The following is a 19,525-nucleotide window of genomic DNA, read 5'->3' as shown; positions in this document are numbered from 1 at the left end:
TAACAACATCATTGGTAGATGGTGACCTTTGGGGACAAGGCCAAGTGAATAGAGATCTCTCAAGTAACAAGTATTTGAAGGACAGCAGGAAGCATTACACAGTAGAAGGAGCTTCTCTCTTTCTGTGGCTGTCATTGCCCTGTACTGTAAGAAGCACTAGGTTTAGTACTGGAGGAAAAAAGTCACGGGTGTGGACAATGTGCACAACTAATGCTCCTTATGCTTTCTTTAACTGAGACCAGACATCTCTACACTAGAACAATGTGTGAAAAGATAAAGCAGGTTCTGTGTTCATATTAGGATTGCTGTGTATAAAATCAGTAAATATGTGTTTATGTGTAAATTTGTTACTGTGAATCACCCCAGGTTACTGTTAGTCACCAAGTTGTCAACTTTTGTGCAATGTTTGGCATGAAAACACAGAACTTAACTTTCTCTTGTTCCCTCTTTATCTCCAAACCCGGCTCCTGACTTTGTCAGTTATTCTGTGTGCTGCTCCCGCTCCTCTCTTCCTGTGAAGAGTCACAGATCCACCCTCTCTTTCTGCCACTACCCGGCCCTGTTTTTCTGTTTTTTTTTTTCCTCCTTTTTCCGTGCAAACCTCTTAGTTGATAATCAGCCCACACCCTTTGCCTCCTTACCTTGTACTTTTGTTGAGCCTTTGCAGTCTGATGACCTTTTCCTCCCCTTTACTGGAATGGTGCTTCTTTCAGAGCACAGCCGACTTCCTCCTCTGCATACCCTGCTGGGCACCAGTGGAACAGTGAAAGGTGAATTCTGTCTATGCCTTCCTTGTACACCATAGTTACCTGTGGGATGAAAAGGGAACATTCGTGGTTCTATGGGAGCATATATCAAGGCAATCTAATTTAGTCTGGAGACAAGGAAGACTTCTCAGGTGAAATGGTATTTCAGGTGAAGCTTGAGGGACTTAGTGGGCTTTCCACGGGAGAATGGCACATTTGAACGCCTGAAGCTGAGAAAACACCATATTCTCATGCATAGCACTGGAGTGGGCCACAATGTTCTTTTTAAAATTTGTTGAGATGCCCTTTGAAAGAATGCTGTGTATTCCTATCACACATTCTTAGATTGATATTTAAATGTTTTTATCAGCTGGGCATGGTGGCCCATACCTGTAATTCCAGCACTTTAGGAGGCCAAAGAGGAAGGATCACTTAAGCGATTTGTAGAGTGAGGCCTCCATCTCTACAGATATATTTTTTTAATTAGCTGGGTGTGATTGTGCATGCCTGTAGCCCCAGCTACTCAGGAGGCTGAGTTGGGAGGATTGCTTGAGCCCAGGAGTTCAAAGCTGCTATGAGCCATGATTGCGTCACTGCAATCCAGCCTGGGTAAAAGAGAAAGACTCCATCTCAAAAAAAAAAAGGTGTGTGTGTTGGGGGGCTTTTAATAATAAACTTAAAAAGGCCTTTAATTATAAATTTAAGTAGTTATGAAGTTCTGATGAGTTATGAATGATGTTTTGAAAATAAAGTGATTACAGAACATTTTTAAATGTATGCATTGAGTTATAAATATCATAGTGATTTAATATCCACCCCATCATTCATTTCAAAAATACTTAAGCCTTTGACCAGTTGACAATTTTGCATTGATCATTTTTCTCCCTGAAAATATTTTTATTTCACTTCTACCACAGGATTCTATCATAATTGAATATGCTCTATCCTTCAAAGTTTTTTATTGATCAGACTGTATCATTAGGGTCCTAAGAAGCACATTTTCTTCTGGATTGAAAGTTACTATTATTAGCAATACACAATTTAATCAATGTGTTTCACAAAATCTGATAAAGAATTGTAGGCAAAAAAAAAAAAAAAGTTACAAGAAATGCATCTCTTAAAGAAGTTATCTCTGTTGGTGTCCTCAGGGTTATTACAGCTTTCTACCTCAGCAGGGCAGCACAGTGTAGTAAGATTTGGGACGTGTCAGGTGGGAGAGGAGCCGTTCTGAAATGCCAGGTGGGCCTGGACTCCAGGAGTCCTCAGGCAGATCACTTTTAGAAGAGTTGGGATCTGAAAACGGAATCCCTTGAAACTGCTCATGACCACGTGTCCATATTCTCAGGGATATGCATGCCTCCATTTGAAGATTGTTTTTACAGAAATAATTGGGGTAAGGAAAGGAGACAAGGATGGTAGGGATTGAGTCTGGAAAGATAGGCAAGAACTAGATGACAGCAGGGTCTTGGGAGACACATAAAGATTTTAGAGTTTATCCCAAAGGACAGGGAAGCTACTGAGATTTTAAGGACAGGAGTGACATGCTTATATTTGATCTTTTTAAAAGTTGTTCAGGCATTGTGGAGAGTACATTTTAAACAGTTTGGAGACTATAGCTAGACTCCCAGCTAGAAAGGATGATAGTAGCTTAGCTTTTGGTGGTGACCATGTATGGAGAGAAAAATGAATCCCTCGTATACAGTGTTCTTGGAAGGAAATTTGACAGTATGTTCTAGGAATGGACAGCCATATGGTTTGGATCTGTGTCCCCACCCAAATCTCATTATCAGTCTTAACCCCCAATGTTGGAGGTGGGGCCTGGTGCCAGGCGATTGGATCACAGGGGCAGTTTTCTCATGAATAGTTATTACCATCCCTCTTGGCACTGTCCTCAGGATAGTGAGTGATTCTCGCGAGATCTGTTCGTTGAAAACCATGTAGCACCTCCCCACTCACTCTTGCTCCTGCCCTCCCTTTTCCTTTCATCATGATTGTAAGTTTCCTGAGGCCTCCCCAGAAGCTGAGCAGATGCCAGCACTATGCTTCCTGTACAGCCAGACAAACCGTGAGCCAATTAAACCACTTTTCTTTATAAATTACCCAGTCTCAGGTATTTCTTTATAGCAATGCAAGAACAGCCTAATACAGACAGATACCCTTTTAATTAGTCAATCTACCTAAGTGCACATCAGTAGCAGAATGGCTTTGTGGATACACAGTACTGATATGTGAAATGGTATGCAGCAGTTGGACAGGAATAAGTAGCACTAAATGCGTAGTCATGGACAGATCTCCAGGACACTAGGTGACAAAGCAAGTTGCTGGATAATACATGCACTATGATCCTATTTCTGTAAAAACTAAATAAAACTTTGGTCAGTTCCCATTCATGCTTTTATTTTGCTGTTTGCATAGATAAAACAAGAAGGCATTCCTGTTATAAAAAGTGTAAGCAATACTATGTTTTGAATATTGAATGAAATATGGACATTTCCCTCATGCCGCACCCAATCCCACTTTCTTACCCAGAGGTTACAGCTATCTACTTACACAGTAGATGCTTGGCAATCCTTTGCCCCTTCCCTCCTTGAGGTGACTAAGATGGTCATGCAGACAGCCACCCCTCCCAACAGAGCCCATGTGATCTAGGGGGAAGCTGACCCCACCCATAATGGACCACCGTCAGTCTAGGGCTGTGTTTTTTTGAAGTGTGGACCTTGAAGCCTTCAGGCTCCTCAAGACCCTTTCAGGTGGTCCAAGGGAAAAATGTTTTCACGGTGATACTGAGACATCATTTGCCTTTTCACTGTTAGATTGACAGTGGTGATGCAAAAGCAGGGGTAGGTAAATCCACTAGCACCTCACTGGGAGTAAGGCAATGACACAGAAAGGTACCTACTAGTGACCATCATGTTCTTCATCACCATGTGATCATGGCAAAAAAACACTTAAGAATAGCCTCAATGTGATAGCAAAAAAAAAAAAAAAGTCAATTTTATTAAATGTCAACTGTGGAGTACACATCTTATGAATTCTCCACGTGACTAAATGGAACTTGCATGAAGCACATGGGAAGCATACCAAAGCTCAATAGCTCCCCTGTAGGAAACAACCTCTGAGCTGCAAGCTGAGAGCTACTTTTCTCGTGGAACATCACTTTTGCTTGAAAGAATAACTAGCAGATAAAGTGGTGACTCTGGCAGACACTTTTTTCAAAAACAAATTCACTTCAAAAGAAAACAGTGGGTAATGTTGCCAACAATAAAATTGAAGCTTTCAATTGAAAACTTGAATCTTGGAAAACTTATATTGCTCTATGAGCTTGACACCGTCTCAATTCTTGAAGACTTTTTTCATGAGGACTGTGGTAATAGCAACCATTGTGATTTTTTAATACTGTATGATGAAATGTGTCAGGATTCGGAAGGTTGGCACAATGCAGTAAACCAAACCAATGTTTTTTAAATAATGCATGATATTTTAAAATGATGAATGGGTAAATGGCTCTTGCAAGCACAAGATATACCAATAGGTTTTAATTTAACTACAAAAATTTCATTGATATAATTTCAGACTTTACATGGCTACTAACCTTTAAGCAATTACCAGTTCCTGAGTTTTAGTGTAATATGAAAGAAGCATAGTCACATTATCCAAAAAGGCTATAAAAATATCCCTTCCAGGCTGGGCACTACAGGTAGCTCACGCCTGTAATCGCAGCACTGTGGGAGGCCAAGGTGGGCAGATTGTTGGAACCCAGGAGTTTGAGACCACCCTAGGTAACATGGCGAAACCCCATGTTTCACCACAAAAAATACAAAAATTAGCCATGTGTGGTGGTGCATACCTGTAGTCTCATCTAGCTGCTCAGAAGGCTAAGGTAGGAGGGTCACCTGCGCCCAGGAGGTTGCAGTGAGCTGAGATCACGCCACTGTACTCCAGCCTGGAGGACAGAGTGAGACCCTGTTCCCCTGCACCCCCCAAAAACCCTCCCTTTTTCCAATTACAAATCTATATAAGGCTGGATTTTCTTTATATACTTCAGCCAAAAATGACAACAACAACAACAAAGCACAAAACATGGCAGCAGATTGAATGCAGAAGCAGGTATGAGCATCTAACTGAAAGATTTGAAAAAATAAAAAAGTAAAACAATGCTACCCTTCCTAAATTTTTTATTGTTTTTGAAAATAGTCTTTTAAGCACAATGGCACAATGTTATAAAGCCCAAACTCATATGGTGAAGTACTAGCCCCCTGCCCTGCCTTAGCGTATGACCTTATTTGGCTATGGTCTCCACAGAGGTACCCAAATTAAAATTAGGTCATTAGGTCATTAGGATGGGCCCTAATCCTTCTGCGAAGAGGACATTTAGACACAGACATGTAGGGGGAAGATGGTGCGAAGAGTTGCAGGGAGAAGGGGGCTGTCCACAAGCCAAGGAGAGAGGCCTGGAACAGATCCTTCCCTCTATAGTGAAGTTTATTTTTCCCCCTCAGACTTCACTGATTTGATCCTATAAAGCAAACTGGGTTGGGAGGCTGAGGCAGGCAGATCACAAGGTCAGGAGATCAAGACCATCTTGGCCAACATGGTGAAACCCCGTCTCTACTAAAATATAAAAAATTAGCCAGGCATGATGGCACGTGCCTGTAATCCCAGCTACTTGGGAGGCTGAGGCAGGGGAATCGCTTGAACCCGGGAGGCGGAGATTGCAGTGAGCTGAGATTGCGCCACTGTACTCCAGCCTGGTGACAGAGCAAGACTCCGTCTCAAAACAAAAACAAAAACACCACTGGGAATAGACAGATCAACAAGGAAAAAAGGCACGTTTATTAACGTGCATTCAGGCACAGAAGTCATACAAAATATGAAAAACTCAAATGGCCAGGTGGATGATGCTTTTTTTGATTTTATTTTTTTTGAGATGGAGTCTCAAGGCTCTGTCGCCCAGGCCAGAGTGCAGTGGTACAATCTTGGCTCACTGAAACCTCTGCCTCCTGGGTTCAAGCAGTTCTCCCACCTCAGCCTCCCGAGTAGCTGGGGACTACAGGCATGCGCCACCACGCCCGGCTAATTTTTGTATTTTTAGGGTTTCACCATGTTGGCCAGGCTGGTCTTGGACTCCTGACCTCAAGTTATCTGCCTGTCTAGGCCTCCCAAAGTGCTGAGATTACAGGCATGAGCCACCGCTCCAGGCCAGTTGATGCTTTCATACCATCTTGAGGTTACAGAAAGAATGGGGACTTGGGTCCTAGCAAAACAGGTTATGGGAGGAGAGAAGAGGAGACCTGGCACCTAAGGCAGTCTTGTTATGCAGAGGAAACCAAGGTAGCAGCCCTCAGGAAGAACAGAGGGTAGGTAGGCGGTGGGAAGTGTTTGTCAGATTCTAAAGGTTTGAGACTCTCAGGTCATCTTTCCTAGATCCGGACAAAGGGGGCTTCAGAGAAAGCCTTCTTACAGCTGTTGTTTACTTCACTTTATTTCCTCTGCAGATGCAAACCTCCTCCCCCCTCCCCCCAACTCAAAAGGGGAGACTAGATTTGCAGGGCAATTCTTGTGTTTACAGGCCTTCTGAATAGCCATTTTGAAGTATGTCAAAGAAGTCTATTTTGGGGTGAAATATTTGGTGTCATTTTCCTCCCAGCCTTCACAAAGAACCAACCCTGTCGACAGCTTGTTTTTAAACTTTCTGCTCCCAGCGCTGAGAGACAATAAATGCCTTTTTTTTAAAGCCACCCAGTGTGTGGTACTGTGTTACAGCAGCCCTAGCAAACTCTTATCACTTCTGCGCTTGAAATACTCCCAGCCCAGAAAAAAATCCAAATTAAGTCCTGCCTGTGGCCTGCAAGGCTGTACCATGAGCTGCTTCCCTGACCTCAGTACACAGCTCTGCCCAGACCATGGATGCCTAGGTGTCCCATGACCTGACTGTCAGGACTAAGCCAACTTCAATGTGACTTGATTCTGTTGACCTAAAAGGAAGAAGCTGGGGCAAAATTAACATAAATAGGGAGTGTATTGGGGCCAAGCTTGAGGATTGCAACCCAGGAGCATAGTTTCAAGTTACCCTGAATATGCACTCCAATTAGCAGAGATTACAAGTGGATTTTTAAAGGGAAATGGGGACAGAGAGTGGGCTGATACAAAGTGGTTTGTCAGGAAATCTCTTTGGGCTTCACATAAATAACATAGATTAGTGATTGGCTATATATTGCTAAGCTGTAGGCTGTGGGTTATAGTGTCAGTTGCAGCATTATTAGGTTAATTTATAGCTACTTGTGGCAATAGCAAACAGTTTTAAGAGATGAATATATAGCTCAAGGGGGAAGTAGGATGTGACCGTGGTCTTGTTATATGTTCTTTTTTATTTTTTATGATACAGGGTCTAGCTATGTTGCCCAGGCAGGTCTTGAACTCCTGGGCTCACGTGATCCTCCTGCCTCAACCTCCTGAGTAGCTGGGACTACAGGCACACACCTCCTTGCTGGGCTTCTGTGATCTTATTGTAATGTCTCTCTGGGCCTGATAATTAAAAGGACTAGCATTCCTCAGATAAAAATTCTTTTCTTTTCTCAACTCTTTGTTGCAGGAAATTCTTGTCCAGGAAGATAAGGCTATAAAACCAGTCAATAACTTGTTGTTTTCTTCAGGAATCTCTTAAATGTCCATTTATCCAAACAATAGACTGCCACGCTAGCCCCTTCCCAGCACACCAGGAGGCTTCTCTGGGTAAACAGCCCTCTCAGGACAATAGATCCCACAGGTGCTTCTCACAGAACTGTTTGTGCCTCAACTTGCTTTGAGACCCTCGCCTAGCTGTGCCCTCCAGTTATTTGCCCGATATCAATTAGATCCCATACTGACACAGGATTTGTTTCGACCCCCTTTACCAGACTTGCAGCAGGGGTGGGTCTACTCGGCCCACTGCACTCAGCCCCTCAAGGGAGGGAGCACATGAGTGAGTGAGTGTGGGACCTGGCCGGCCACTCCGAGGGCCAACACCTCCTTTGACCTTAGACTCTATGTGAGGGAATCTGTGTGTCATGCTAAGTCCCCGGCACACTGCCACTGTGTGGATGCACATGGGTGCTTTCCCAATCCTTCCCCCTCATAGGAGGTGCCCCTATAACCATGCAATGGGTTCATCTTGCCTGCTGCCAAGATAGAGCTGATTTATCAAGACAGGGGGATTGCAATAGAGAAAGAGTTTAATGTCATACAGAGCCAGCTGAATGGGAGACCAGAGTTTTATTATGCAAATCAGTCTCCCTGGAAGTTCAGAGGCTACAGTTTTTCAAGGATAGTTTGGGTATTGCTGATTTGTTGGGGATGCAATCATAGGGTTGTGGAAAATGGTCCCCATGCATGCTGTGCTGAGTCTACTTCTAGGTGAGGCTACAAGACCAGTTGATGGTCCCAGTGTGTCAGTTGTCAAAAATGCAAATACCTGAAAGGACATCTCAAAAGGCCAGTCTTAGGTTCTACAATAGTGATGTTATCTGCAGGAGTAGTTGGGGAAATTTCAAATCTTGTGACCTCTGGAATAATGTCTGGTAACCATTCACATCTCCTCCTGAGCAGAACTCAGGCTCCCTTCATCTTTCTACCTGATGGCCTTTCGTTAGCTTTACAAAGGCGGTTTAGTTTTGGGGAAGAGATATTATCATTTAAACTGTAAACTAAATGTCTCCTAAAGTTAGCTTAGCCTGAGCCCAGGAATGATTAGAGCAGTTTGGAGGTTAAAGGCAAGATGGGGGTTGGTTAGATCAGATCTCCTTCACCATCATGATTTTCTCTTGTAAAGGTGGTTTCACTCCCTGGAGGCACTGCTCTATGAGATAGAGCTACAGAACCAAATTTGTACTAGGAAATTGTCCCTTTCAGCGCCTGGTGATTAGATCCAAGGTAATTAAGTCATAGACCAAGTAATTAAGTCACTGGAAACAAAAAAATTATAGCCAAACAGAACTAAGCACTGGAGCACAGAAGTAATAGAGAATTACAGTCATAATTGGTACCATGGTGTATTATTAGTCCATTCTCATGCTGCTATAAAGAAATAACCAAGACTGGGTAATTTATTAAAGAAAAGAGGTTTAATTGACTCACAGTTTTGCATGGCTGGGGAGGCCTCAGGAAATTTACAGTCATGGTGGGAGGCTAAGCAAAAGCAGGAACCTTCTTCACAAGGCAGCAGGAGAGAGATTGCCAGCAGGGGAAATGCGAGATGCTTGTAAAACCATCAGATGTCATGAGAACTCACTCACTGTTGTGAGAACAGCATGGGGGAAACCACCCCCATGATCCAATCATCTCCACCTGGTTTCTCCCTCAACACCTGGGGATTTTGAGGATTACAATTCAAGATGAGATTTGGGTGGGGACACAGCCAAACCATATCACATGGAAACCCAAAACCACATACATGTTAATGCTTTGGGAGAGCAGGAAGTAATGAAGCTGCCAGCATTGTTTGGAGAAGAACGTATGGTACCTTTCAAGATTGTGCTTACCCTTAATGCTCCTGCACATACTCCCTTTATGGTGATCTTCATCCCAATATTGAGGTGGTGTTTCTCCTTCCAAAACACCACTTCTTTAATTCAACCAATGGACCAAGGACTTATAGCGCCTTTAAGGCCTGCTACCTGAGAAGGACTTTTGCCTAGGCTGTTGCTGTGGCCGAGGAAGATGCTGAGAAGACACTGATGCAACTCTAGAAGCATTACAACATCTATTGTACCAGGACGAGCCGCAGACAAAACTCCTCAGACACCGAGTTAAAGAAGGAAGGGATTTATTCGGCTGGGAGCATTGGCAAGACTCCTGTCTCAAGAGCTGAGCTCCCCGAGTGAGCAATTCCTGTCCCTTTTAAGGTCTCACAACTCTAAGGGGGTCCACGTGAGAGGGTGATGATCGATTGAGCAAGCAGGGGGTACGTGACTGGGGGCTGCATGCACTGGTAATCAGATCGGAACAGAACAGGACAGGGATTTTTACAATGCTTTTCCATACAATGTCTGGAATCTATAGATAACATAACCGGTTAGGTCAGGGGTCGATCTTTAACTACCAGCCCAGGCTGTCTGCCTGTGGATCAGCCAGGCAGTGCCGGGCTGTCTGCCTGTGGATTTCATTTCTGCCTTTTAGTTTTTACTTCTTCTTTCTTTGGAAGCAGAAATTGGGCATAAGACAATATGAAGGGTGGTCTCCTTCCTTACTATGACTGCATCAAGAACTTTGGCATGGTCACCAAGGTGAGTATGAATGGAATCTGGACGAAGACACTCAAGAGGTTTGTCTGTGACTTCAAAGGATTAGCCAGGATGAAGAGGTTGCAAAAACCAAGGCTGTGGTTGTCATAGCAAACGACTCCAACTAGGTGTGAATGAGGATGATGTAGAGGAGCTCTTTGAGGTGGTTCTTGAGGAATTGAAGAATGAGGAGCTGTCGGAACTGGAACAGGAATGCATAGCTGAAGAAGAGGCAAGAGAAGAGGAAACAGAGAAAAAAGAACTCCTAAGAAAAGTAACAATGAAGGGTTTGGCAGAAGCTTTTGTAGACCTCAGAAAGCTCCTTAAAAAGTTTGAAAACATAGAGCCCAACACTGAAAGGGTTTCATTAATAGAGAGGAATGTACGTGGTGCGTTATCTGTTTGCAGACAAATCTGTGATGTAAAAAAGAAACAAACCAAGCAAACCACCGAAGACATATTTCTGAAAATAGCAGTACTTCCTAAAGAGCCTCAGGGAGGTCCTTCAGGTGAAATCCAGAAGGATGCATTGTGGTCATAGGAGATGACAGCTCCATACATGTTATTTCCCCTGAAGACTTTCTAGTGGGATAAGATGTGGAGATGGAACACAGTGATATTGATGATCCTGACCCTGTGTAGGCCAAAGCTGATGTGTGTGTTTGTGTCTTAGTTTTTAATAAAAAAAGTTTAGAAAGTAATAGAAAGGTTTTAAAATGGCTTATAGAATAGAGATATGAGGAAAGAAAATATTTTTGTACAGCTGTACAAGGTGTATTTTAAGCTAAGTGTTATAAGAATCAAAACGTTTTTAAAAATTAGTTTTTAAACAAGTTATAGCAAAGTAAGGTTAATTTATTATTGAAGAAATAAATTTTAAAAAATAAATGTAGTGTAGCCTGTAAGTGTACAGTGTTTATAGTATCTCCATCTTTAAGTATAGCATGACTATATTTCGCTTTGTTGCAAAGAAGCTGCACAGTGTCTTACAATGATGCATGCAGAGCAGCAGAATAAAACAAAGAATGAAATGAGGCAAAAGACCATGAAGAGTAGGCAAGTACAGGGAGGCCAAGATGAAGTCAGTGCTGCGCAGACCCTCTGTGGTTAGGCACAACTTTAGGCTAAAGTCAATGCTAAGCTTTTGGAGCCCAGCTTGGGTTTCTCTGTAGAAGGGTTTTAAACTGTAGATTTTACACACATGCACACACACACATACACACTGATTTTGAAAATTAAAAATTAAATGTTTTAATAGCTTTCAGATATATATAATTGAACTTATTTTATCTTGTGTCGAATTTGGTAAGTTGTGGTTTTCAAGAAATTTGTTCACTTCATCTAAGTTGTCAAATTTGCTAGCAAAAAAATTGTTTATAATATTCTTTATCTCTGTAATTATGTCCTCTTTTTCATAACTGATATTGGTGATCTTGTTTTCCCACCTTTTCCCCATTGAACAAACAAGCAAGGACTTTGTCAATTTTATAATTTTGTTGTTGTTGTTTTGTGAGACAGAGTCTCACTCTATTGCCCAGGGAGTCTTGCTCTGTCGCCCAGGCTGGAGTGCAGTGGCAAGATCTCAGCTCACTGCAAGCTCCGCCTCCTGGGTTCACACGATTCTCCTGTCTCAGCCTCCTGAGTAGCTGGGACTACAGGTGCCTGCCACCACACCCGGCTAATTTTTTTTTTGTATTTTTAGTAGAGACAGGGTTTCATTGTGTTAGCCAGGATGGTCTCGATCTCCTGACCTCGTGATCCACCCGTCTTGGCCTCCCAAAGTATTGGGATTACAGGCGTGAGCCACTGCGCCCTGCTGACCTAACTTTTTATTTATTTCCTTCTACTTTCTCTGTATTTAATTTGATGGTTTTTAGCTTCTTGAGTTGGAAGCTTGTTGATTTTTAACCTTTTTTTCTCAGAAATGAATTTAAAGCCATACATTTTCTTGCAAGTACTTCTTTAGCTGTATCCACAAGTCTTTTTTTTTTTTAGAGACTAGGGTCTTACCCTGTCACCTAGGCTGGAGTGCAGTGGCATGATCTCGGGTCACGCAGCCATTATTTCGTGGGCTGAAACAATCCTTCTGCTTCAGCCTCCTTAGTAACTAAGACTACTGGTGTATGCCACCATGCCTGGCAATTTTTTTTTTCCCCTAGAGATGGGGTCTTGCTATGTTGACCAGGCTACAAAATTTGACAACTTTTGTGTTAGTATAGTTTTCTTCTTCTTCTTTCTTCCTGCTGCTGCTTCTTGTTTTTTGTTTGTTTGTTTTGTTTGTTTGACAAGGTCTTTCTCTGTCACCCTGGCTGGAGTGTGGTGGTGTGATGATAGCTCGTTGCAGCCTTGAACTCCAGGGCTCCGAGTAGACGGGACTGCATATGTCACCACTCCCAGCTAACTTTAAACATTTTTTGTAGAGGCATGATCTCACTGTGTTGCCCAGGGAGCTCTTTAACTCCTGACCTCAAGCAGTCCTCCTGCCTTGGCCTCCCAAAGTGCTGGGATTACAGTTGTGAGCCACCGTGCTCAGCCCACTAGCCCTTCCTACTGATGGTGATTAGGTTGCAGGGCCTGTTGCCTATTTGGAACCTCTGAGTTTGTGATATTAAAGCCTTGCCATCTGCATGTCAGAGGCTTTGTGTTCTCTTTTCTACAGTTTCCACTTATGCAAAAGTTACCACAAGAGGAGCCAGGAAGGGTTGTTGGGATGTTGAGCCAGCCTACAATTTTAATAACTAGGACATCAAGGCCAAGCGAGCCACAGTCTGCTTAGGTCCCACAACTGGTACCAATGGCACTGGGGCCAAGCCCCACAACTTCTAATTCCCAGGTCACTGCTCACCATTCCTTTAACTCCTCCACTATGTCCTCACCTTGGCTTACGTGTTTGTACATATTCTCAATCCTCCATGCAGATTCAAATTTGACTTCATATACTTCCACTCATCTTGGCAGAGAAAATGGACTTTATAGTGATCGTTTTGATTTCTTTCTTTGCGTTGTAACTTAGGTTTTATTATAGCATATCCAGTAGGACAAAAGTCACATTGAAAGACTATTGTGAGTGAAATCCAGTCTTTGATTGCCTTGCAAACTAAAGTATAGAATTACAGGTTTGAAGTCCTTTCGGTCAGTCGGCCAGGGGTGTAGGAATGTAGAAGGCTTTGCTTCCAGCTTCCTTATGATTCTCTGGGGAAGTGTGTTGCAGTCCTCACGACTGCCAGCTCTCCCTCCTCACCTCCACCACTCACCGTTTTTCTTTCTGTGTATGATCGAATGATACTTGGTGCCGTTTGCTATGGATGGTCCGGGCACCAATCCAATATACCCCTTGCATTTAGCTTGCCTTTTAAAAACATTTAATTTTTTTCCATTTTTTCCTTCACTCCTAGCTTTTAGTTTTATAGTCTAATATTATTTTTCACCACTATTTTTAATACTCAACAGTGTGGTCATATTTAGTGTTCAGGGATCTACATGCTTTATTTAAAATGTGTTGAAAATCACTTTTTCAAAATTTTTTTTCTTATAAATCATTTCAAAAATTCTGAAACAATGAGACCCTTAAGATTTAACTGGCCGGGTGCAGTGGCTCACGCCTGTAATCCCAGCACTTTGGGAGGCCAAGGCAGGCAGATCAGGAGGTCAGGAGATCGAGACCATCCTGGCTAACATGGTGATACCCCATCTCTACTAAAAATACAAAAAATTAGCTGGGCGTGGTGGTGGGCGACTGTAGTCCCAGCTACTCGGGAGGCTGAGGCAGGAAAATGGCGTGAACCCGAGAGGCGAAACTTGCAGTGAGCCGAGATGGTGCCACTGCACTCCAGCCTGGGCGACAGAGCGAGACTCCGTCTCAAAAAAAAAAAAAGAAAGAGTTAACCAAACCATTTCTCCCTTCTGTAATCTTCTAATAATTTCTGTCATTTAAACAAATTATTCTTTTCTGTTGAAAGATATATATTTTGGAAATGCCCCCTGCCCTGACTCCTTTCATTTCTGTAAAGAAAACATTGGAGACAAACCACTGGAATGAGCCATAGTTATTTGCGCCTGAACATCAATCACTCTTCCAGCCTACGAGGGGACCCCCGTGATAATCCCCCTTCGCCTCTGCCAAAAGATGTCAACAGCATCTTATGTAATGTTACTGTCTCTGGACAGATGACCCCAGATATGTGTCTTTGGCCTTGGCCTGTGACCGTTTTATTATCGGGCTTCTACATGTCTTTCTTTTTTTTTTTGAGACGGAGTCTCACTCTGTTGGCTAGGCTGGAGTGCAGTGGCGTGATCTCAGCTCACTGCAACATCCACCTCCCGGGTTCAAGCGAGTCTCCTGCCTCAGCCTCCTGAGCAGCTGGGATTACAGGCGTGTGCTACCATGCCCGGCTAATTTGTTGTGTGTTTTTAGTAGAGACAGGGTTTCACCATGTTGGTCAGGCTGGTCTTGAACTCCTGACCTCATGATCCGCCTGCCTTAGCCTCACAAAGTGCTGGGATAGCAGGTGTGAGCCACCGCTCCCGGCCTTCTCCATGTCTTTCTGATGGCTTTGTCTCCTTTGGACAGGCACTGATACCTCAAAGAAGAGTTCAAAGGTACAGCTTCCATTGTCTCTGGCTGTCAAGGCTTGTGTCACATATTGTTAAGAGGGGATAATAAGCTTCCTTGCTTCCTTTATTTTCTCTACTGCACATTATTGCTACTTTTGTTATCAAAACTTAAAACTTGGATTTTTAAATGATTTTTTTCTCTTTTGTAAATCCATACCAATTTCTGTTGTTTCCTCAATAGTATATTACTTTCAGATTTATCTTTTTCTGCCAAGAGCTTTATTATTTAATATTACAACGGTAAAAAAATCCTTCCATTTAAATCTTTCTAAAGCATGGTGTGCTTACAGAAATTTTGCCATTAATTGCAAGCCTTAAGCAAAAGATATATCACTCCCACAACATTATCTCATGCTTAAACACACTACATATATTCTGTTTACATAAAGTGTTTTTAAAAATTAATACAAAAGAGACGAACAGATACTTTTCAAAAGAAGACATACATACGGCCAAACAAGCATATGAAAAAAGTTAGTATCACCGATCATTAGAGAAATCAAAACCACAATGAGATACCATGTCACGCTAGTCACAATAGTTATTATTAAAAAGTCAAGAAATAACAGATGCCGGTGAGGTTGTGGGGGAAAAGGAATGCCTATTCACTGTCGGAATGTAAATTAGTTCAACCATTGCGGAAAACAGTGTAGCAATTCCTCTAAGAGCTAAAAACAGAACTACCATTCGACCCAGCAATCCCATTACTGAGTGTATACCCAAAGAAGTCTAAATCATTCTACCATAAGGACACATGCAGGCAACTGTTCATTGCAGCACTATTCACAATAGCAAGGACATGGACTCAACCTAAATGCTCATCAATGGCAGACTGAATGAAGAAAATATGGTACATATACACCATGGAATGCTGCGAAGCCATAGAAAGAACGATCACGTCCTTTACAGGAACACGGATGGAGCTGGAAGTGATTAGCAAACTGACACAGGAACAGAAAACCAAATACCACATGTGCTCACTTATAACTGGGCGCTAAATGATGAGAACACATGGACACAAAGGGGGAACAACACACACTGAAGCCTCCTTGAGGGTAAAGAGTGGGAGGAGGGAGAGGATCAGGAAAAGTAACTATTGGGTAGTAGGCTTAGTACCTGGGTGATGAAATAGTCTGTACAACGAACCCCTGTGATGTGAGTTTACCTGTATAACAAATCTGCACATGTGCCACTGAACCTAAAATTAAAGTTTTCAAAAATTCACTTCAGTATTTTGTTGTTCATTCTTCTTTGCCCAATATTAATTAGTTTAACCATTATTTTGACCTTACCATGTATCACATGGGAGAAGACAGACGTGGTCCATGCCTTCTTAGAGCTAACAGCCCAGTAAGTGAGATTGACCAGAACTCTTTTCTAAATTCAACAAGAATATTTTAGTCCCTAACTCTTCCACTGATTACAACTAACTTTGAGAATAAAAAGCATCTACCTGAAGACTCTGAAAAGTAAACAACAGCAGGGGAGAGAAATAAAAACTTGAAAAATGACCAATACCAGTGAGTTTCCAAGTTTTTTTCTTTCTTCGTCTTTTGCTTTCCACACAAGGGTGGCCTGCAGCATGGACTATAGACCTTCACAGTGGACACAGAGAGCAAAAACTCTAAGAGAACCTCTTCCTTTCAGCCAGGTGTGGTGGCTCTCTCCTGTAATCCCAGCACTTTGGGAGGCCAAGGCAGGAGAATTGCTTCAGACAAGGAGTTTGAGAACAGCCGTGCCAAACTCTGTCTCTACAAAATATACAAAAATTAGCCTGGTGTGGTGGCGTGTGCCTGTCATCCTAGCTACTCAGGAGGCTGAGGCATGAGAATCGCTTGAGCCTCAGAGGTAGAGGTTGCAGTGAGCCAAGATCATGCCACTGCACTCCAGCGTGGGTGACAGAGCAAGACTCTGTCTCAAAAAAAAAAAGAGAAAGAAACCCTTCCTTTCTCACCACAGAAAAATGAGTCAAGAGTGCAGAGGATGGGAAGTCCCTATTTACTTTTCTTTTCTTCCTTTTTTCTGTTTTGGTTCAGCCACAAGGGCAGCTCACCTTGCACAGCTATACTACTGTGGTGATGATGGGGGCAGCTGAAACCCCAAGAGAAAACTATCATTATGATCAGAGGAACCGGGAAAAGGGGCTCCTGGGAGTCAGACCATGTGGGTGACATCTCAGAGAGAAGTGCGTTGGAGAAGGGCATCCCCTAATTGTGTGTATGAATCTAGCCAACTCTCGAGCTCATCCAGAGCTGTGAGTGCACAGAACAGACCCAGAGAAGCATAAGAAAAGCCTGGAGAACTGAGATAGAAAACACTGCCCACAGAAAGCAAAAAGGAACTTGCCGTCTGAACCAAAACAGGCTGATTGCTTGTGAAAACAAACCACAAGAAATCAGCGTGATCACACAAAGCCCAGAGCTGCTCAACATAATATGTCCAAGATAAAAGGCAGAATTACTTGATACACAAATAACCAGAAAACTATTCCCATTTCCCAAGGGAAAAGACAATCAACAAATGGCAACCATGAGATGACCCAGATATTGAAATTAGCACACAAAGTCTTTAAAGAGCTATTATAACTATACTTGAAATAAATGAAAAAATGGAAATGAGTTTTCAGTAGGAAAATCAAAACTATGAAAAAACAAAATGAATATTTTAGGACTGAAAAATACAATATAGTGCAAGAAGATAATTCACTGGATGGGCTTAATAGTAGAATGGAGGTGTCAGAGAAACAGTGGAAAATGATCAATAGAAATTATCCAGTCTGAAGTAGAGAAAGAACAAAGATTTAAAACAAAATGAGCAGAGCTTCAGGGACCTGTGGGATAATATCAAAACATTTCACCTTTATGTCCTTGGATTCCCAGAGGAGAAGAGAAATAGGTGTGGAAAAATTATTTGAAACATAATGGCATGCTTAAAACTTACCAAATTCAGGGAAAAACTTAAACTTCCATGAACCCCAATCAGGATACACATGAAAAATATTGTGCCAAGACACAATAACTGCAAGAGGAAAAGAAGAAGAGGGGTGGGGAGCAGTTAGATGAAAACAACAGATTGCATATAGGGGAAGAAAAATTTGAAGATTTCTCACTGGAACCATGGAGACCAGAAGACAGGGGAACATCTTTTAAGTGCTGAAAGAAAAAAACAAGCAGCCAAACCCCGTTCCTCCAACAATACTCTGTCATCCCGGAATTCTATGTGCATCAACAATGTCCTTCAGAAATGAAGACAAAATACATTTTTTTGAATGAAAGCCAATCAACAAGTCCAACAAAGTTGCACAACGTAAAATCAACATACAAAAAATCAGTTACATTTCTATAACTAACAATTACAATCTAAAAAGGAAATTTTAAAACTTTCATTTACAATACAAAGACTAAAATCCTTAGGAATATATGTAACCTAGGAGGCGAAAGGCTTGTACACTGAAAACCCCCAAAATACTGAAATTGTAAATGAAAAATTACCCCCATGTGCATGTACTAGAAGACATAATATTGCTAAAATGGGAATACTACCTGAAGGGATTTACAGATTCAATGAAATCTCTCTCAATGGTATTTTTTTATTTTTAAGATGGAGTCTTGCTCTGTCACCTAGGCTGGAGTGCAATGGTGCAATCTTGGCTCCCTGTAACTTCTGCCTCCCGGATTCAAGCGATTCTCCCACCTCAGCCCCCAAGTAGCTGGGATTACAGGCACACACCACCATGCCCGGCTAGTTTTTGTATTTTTGTAGAGACATGGTTTTGCTGTGTTGGCCAGGCTGGTCTTGAACTCTTGACCTCAGGTGATCTGCCCACCTCGGCCTCCCAAAGTGCTGGGATTCCAGGAGTGAGCCACTGCTCCTGGCCTGTATTTTTTATGGAAACAGAAAAGCCCATCCTAAAGTTTACAGAAAATCTCTCTGTCTCTCTCTGTCTCTCTCTCTCTTTTTATGAGACATGGTGTCACTATGTTGCCCAGGCTGGACTTGAACTCCTTGGCTCAAATAATCATCTCACCTCAGCCTACTGAATAGCTGGGATTACAGGTGTGTACTACTCCACCTGTCTGTCATATGGAATATTAAGGAACCCTGAATAGCTAAAATAATCTTGAAAAAGAAGACTATAGTTGGAGGACTCACAGTTCCTGATTTCAAAACTTACTACAAAGCCATGGTAATTAAACAGTGTGGTCTTGGCTTAAAGACAGACAGAGAAACCAATGGTATAGAGAAGAGAGCCAAGAAATAAGCCACTGCATATATCATCAGTTGATTTTTGACAAGGGCTCCAAAAAGCCCTCTCCAGGGAAAGGGTAGTCTTATTAATGGTGCTGAGAAAACTGGATATCCACATGCAGAATAATGAAGTTGGACTCTTCCGTTACACCACAGACAAAAATTGACTCAAAATAAGTCAAAGACTTAAATGTAAAAGCTAAAGCTATAAAACTCATAGAAGAAAACACAGGGGAAAACCTTCATGACATTGGAGTTGGCAGTAATTTCTTGGAAATGACACCAAAAGCACTGGCAATAAAAGAAAAAAATAGGTAAATTGGACTTCTTCTAAATTTAAAGTATGTACGTCAGTGCAGTGTGGGAAATTAAACAAAATTAAAGTTACAAATGGTTTAATTCTTCCCTTCAACTCTGTATGCTTGAGTCTTCTCATCCCAGGCACCAGACATGTGAGGGGGCGAGCCTGTAAATGATCCCACCACCAGCCTGCAGGTCAACCCAAGGAGCCAGCCCCCAGAGCACTGCCTGATTTGCAGGTTCATGTGTAAAATAGATGTAATGGCTTACACCCCCATTTATATCTTAATTCACTTATTTTTATTCTTTTATGCTTATTTGAATGTCTGTTGATCTAATACATGTGAGTAATCTCTTAGA

General features: G+C 42.2%; 1 long non-coding RNA gene across 4 annotated transcripts in view; it reads left to right on the top strand.

The window, feature by feature from the left end:
* Positions 1 to 19,525, top strand: part of LOC129043235 (uncharacterized) — an 88,488-nt gene that overhangs the window by 1,127 nt on the left and 67,836 nt on the right. The gene's annotated exons all lie outside the window — the stretch shown is intronic.

Source organism: Pongo pygmaeus, chromosome 7, assembly GCF_028885625.2.
Source record: "Pongo pygmaeus isolate AG05252 chromosome 7, NHGRI_mPonPyg2-v2.0_pri, whole genome shotgun sequence".
Taxonomy (NCBI): Eukaryota; Metazoa; Chordata; class Mammalia; order Primates; family Hominidae; genus Pongo; species Pongo pygmaeus.
Note: the sequence above shows the minus strand (reverse complement) of the source record. Positions and strands in the feature narration are given on the sequence as shown.